Raw genomic sequence first — 4,382 nt, forward strand, 5'->3', positions numbered from 1 at the left:
CGTTGAATGGCCTCAGTTACCCCAATGCTTGGTATGTATGCCTAAAATCTATAAATCAATCAATCAATCAATCTACGTTGCAATTATTATATTTTTTCGTAATATTTCTTCGGTCTAATCTTCAACTCTAGGCCTAGCGAAAATCGCATTTATTTCTTGAGTCCTGTTATGATATTAAGTTATTCCTCACCAATAATTTTCCCTTTACAGAGGCCTAAAAGTACAGTTGTAGCCTCGTATCAATTCAGACTTGATTCCTTTTCTCTATCTTCTGATCTGTTTATTTCATTTTCCTTTTTCCCTTTTCTGTAGACGAGAAAATTATATACTTGAAGACCTAATTAAATAAGAAAATTCATCCGTTTTCTTTGTTATTTTCAACGGCAATAAACTAATAATAAATCTTCGTGTCAAATCGTACTACTTGATTCTTTTTCACTGTCTTTTGATCTAATGTTTGTTTCCTTCTCCTTTCCAGTTTCTGAAGACGAGAAAAAATATCAAGGCTTCAAGAAGAAACAAATCCATCCGTGTTCTTAATTTTTTCAAACCCCATCCGTTACAGAGAAACTTAAGAGAAGAAGAAAATCCATCCTTTTCTGAACCCTTTACAACCAATCTGTAAGACAGAGACTAACGGTGGAACCTTCCCTTGAAAAGACGAAATCTAGATCCACTTTTCCTCTGCCAGGTGATCGTCTTCCAAAAGGTGAAATACCTTGGGTAGATCATTACACCTGGACATTCCGGTCTTCTTCTACTACTTCTTCTTCCAGAGATTCTCAGGATTTCTGTCCAGGGTCGTCTTGGACGGGGAAAACTCGAGATATGGAGGGCTGGAAAGGGAGCTTTGAGGAAGAGCGTCCTTGACGGATGAGTGAACTGATATGAGAGAGAGAGAGAGAGAGAGAGAGAGAGAGAGAGAGAGAGACTTGGATTTTCGTTTATTATAACATCAAATTTCCAAACACCAGCAACATTTAGGCTCCGGTTATTTAACTTCAAAAATATCTTTCTCCGAAAACACTTTCGCTATATCTCATCGCGTGACCTACGTTTATAGAAACCTTTCTGTGATGACTACCCTTTCACCATGTAAGGAGAGGCAGTAATGAGAGATGTGTGGGCAAGATACACCCGTACTGACAAACTGCATAAGATTATTGCAATGTCTTAGTTTCAGGAATTTGTACACCTATACGAACATACTTTTCATTGCTTCGTAGTGGGTGTGTATTGCATATATATATATTATATAATATATATATATATATATAGTATATATATATATATATATATATATATATATATATAGATTGTATATATATATATATATATATAATATATATATTTATATATGATATATATCTACTATATATTTTTTTAAAAATTTATTTTAATAAAAATTTAAAAAAAATAAAAATTGTTATATTATAAATATATATTTATAAATTATATATATATATAGATATATATATATATAGTATATATATACAAATTTTTTAAATCAATAAAGTTTCACAACAAAAAAAATTTTTTTTTAAAATAAATTATATATATATATATATATATATATATATATATATATATATATACACATATATATAGATATAGTAAAGTATTATAAATCTATATATATAATACCATATATACCATATAAATATATATAAAATATAATATATATATATATTATATATATAATATATATATATATATCTACACATGTAAACCATATATATATACACTATATTAACTAGCTCACCAAAACAGCGCTGCCGGGAAAACTCTGAATGACAGTCTATGTGTGTGTAGGGGGAGGGAAAAGGGAAAGGGAAAGGGATGGATAAGGTGACAGGCGAGGGAAGGGGAAGGGGAAAAGTGCAGGGAAGGGTGAAGGGAGAGGGGAGGGGGAAGGGGAAGGGTGAAGGGAGAGGGGAGGAGTTTGTGTTGACAGTCCATTGATAGTTCAACTTTTTTCATGCAATGGTCAAACAGTCGTGGGTGAACTAACAGGTATCACTGTGGTAACTGTCCCTTTTATCCAGGTATTACTTTATTTCTGTCCCTTTTATCCAGGTATTACTTTATTTCTGTCCCTTTTATCCAAGTATTACTTTATTTCTGTCCCTTTTATCCAGGTATTACCTTTATGCCGGTTTCACTGTCCCTTTTACCAAGATTACTTTATTTCTGTCCCTTTTATCCGGATTACTTTATTTCTGTCCCTCCAGGTATTCATTTCTGTCTTTTTATCCAAGGTATTACTTTATTTCTGTCCTATCCAGGTATTCTTTATTTCTGTTCCCTTTAGCCAGGTATTACTTTATTCTGTTTCTTTTCATCCCGGTCCAGTATTACTTTATTTCTGTCCCTTGTATCCAGGTATTATTTATTTTCTGCCCTTTTCCAGGTTTCTTTTTCTGTCCCTTTTATCCAGGTATTACTTTATTTCTGTCCCTTTTATCCAGGTATTTACTGTTTTCTTGTTTTATCCAAGTATTACTTTTATTTTCTGTCCCTTTTTATCCAGATTACTTATTTCGTCCCTTTTATCCAAGTATTACTTTATTTCTGTCCCTTTTATCCAGGTATTACTTTATTTCTGTCCCTTTTATTCCAGTATTACTTTTTTCTGTCCCTTATTCTTACTTTTTTCTGTCCCTTTATCCGGTTTTCTGATCCAGGTATTACTTTATTTCTGTCCCTTTTATCCAGGTATTATTTTATTTCTGTCCCTTTTATCCAGGTATTGCTGTGGTGACTGTCCCTTTTATCCAAGTATTACTATGGTGACCGTCCCTTATATCCAGGTATTACAGTGGAGACTGACCTTTTTATCCAGGTATTAGTATGGTGACTATCCCTTTTATCCAGGTATTACTATGCTGTCTGTCCCTTTTTATCGGTATTACTGTAGTCTATCCTTTTTATCCAGATATTACTGTGGTGACTGTCCCTTTTATCCAGATATTACTGCGGTGACTGTCCCTTTTATCCAGATATTTCAGTGCTGCCTCTCCCTTTTCTGTTAAGGCACCTCGTACTGTAGCTTTACCGATCTGCATGGCACTTATACTACTAGCCTTTAGAGCCTCATGAAGTCTACTAAATGTAACACAGGCTTCCTATTTAGATTCACTATCGATAAAGTTCATCCTGATTTCTGCAACAGTTTCAAATGATTTCAAAGCTTTCGCGATCACATCATAATCACAACTGACTGGTACGTCTTCGATATGGAGCATTCTCAAATTTTTCGCACAACCTGGCTGTGTTGAGGATTTAACTTTGGACGAAGATTTCTTGGAGAGGTCTGTGTTCCTTGATTGAAATCGCCATCAATGAAGCATGGCTAGATGGTCCAGGGAGGGGGAAGTCAGGAGGGGGATCAGGTTTGTTATGACTGCTTTTTATCAATTTATTTTTGGAGAAGTCATCAACATTTGGAGAATTTTGAATCTCCATGGTGGGTCCAGAGGTCGTCCTCTGTGCCAGAAGACCACACCATCATAGGGCCCAGGGGTACTCAAATCCTTACAACTGCTAGACATAAAGATTTGAGAGGGGAGGGGAAAAAATTAAATAAACCTGAAAACCTTAGAGCATATCATCAGCCTTTCATGGAGTTTATTCTTCCACCAATGGCGCAAGTGAGGAACAGACTCCCAAATGTCCGCGTCCTTACCCTACCCCAGAGTGACCCAAGTGTAAGCCAAACCCGCTTGATAGGACAGAGAGTATTACAAGAATACAATCATCCCCACCCTAATCACATTATGGGCAAACCGGATAGAATGCCGAGAGTCCTATCCCCAGAACCAGACCCCCCTGGAATCTGTGGTCCAGTCCTACAGAATAGTTCCGCCTGAACACTCTCAGTTGATGGTCCTATCACAGTTCCCACTATTTAGCTTCGGATAGAAACACATTCCCAGATATGATATTTTTTCCTGTTTGTCAGGTCCAATAAATGTTACAAAAAAGTGGAAAATTCCATAATATTAACCCAAATAATACATGATAATGTATAAGACTCTCGGACTCAAACCCGGGAACTCACTGCTGGGGTTCAAGATCCCCCTCACCACGTCAAGGTGGTCCCACATCGAGGGGGTTTATCCAGGTACTGCTGTGGTGACGGAAAAGCATTTTCATTTATATATTTCCAAGGTCTCGAGTACATGAAACGAGGTATGATTAACTCGAGTTTATTTGCCATATACGTTACAAAGAGAAGGAAGAAGGGACAAGGGGGGAGGGGAAAAAGGAAGGGGAATGGGGCTACGGGATTAAAACCTATCCTATTATCTAAGTAAGGTGAAATGACGGCCGCGTGCCAAATATATATGTTTGTTTGTATGGTGTTTTTACGTTGCATGGAA

At 36.2% G+C, this 4,382-nt stretch overlaps 1 long non-coding RNA gene across 1 annotated transcript in view; it reads right to left on the reverse strand.

Moving 5' to 3' along the window:
* Positions 1-450: 450 nt before the first annotated feature.
* The window catches only part of LOC135198337 (uncharacterized), an 11,670-nt gene continuing 7,738 nt past the window's right edge, over positions 451-4,382 (reverse strand). Inside the window, exon 3 of the long non-coding RNA XR_010310754.1 lies at positions 451-836. This is a non-coding gene — a long non-coding RNA (uncharacterized LOC135198337). The remainder of the gene's footprint in view (positions 837-4,382) is intronic.

Source organism: Macrobrachium nipponense, chromosome 22 (assembly GCF_015104395.2).
Source record: "Macrobrachium nipponense isolate FS-2020 chromosome 22, ASM1510439v2, whole genome shotgun sequence".
Lineage (NCBI taxonomy): Eukaryota > Metazoa > Arthropoda > Malacostraca > Decapoda > Palaemonidae > Macrobrachium > Macrobrachium nipponense.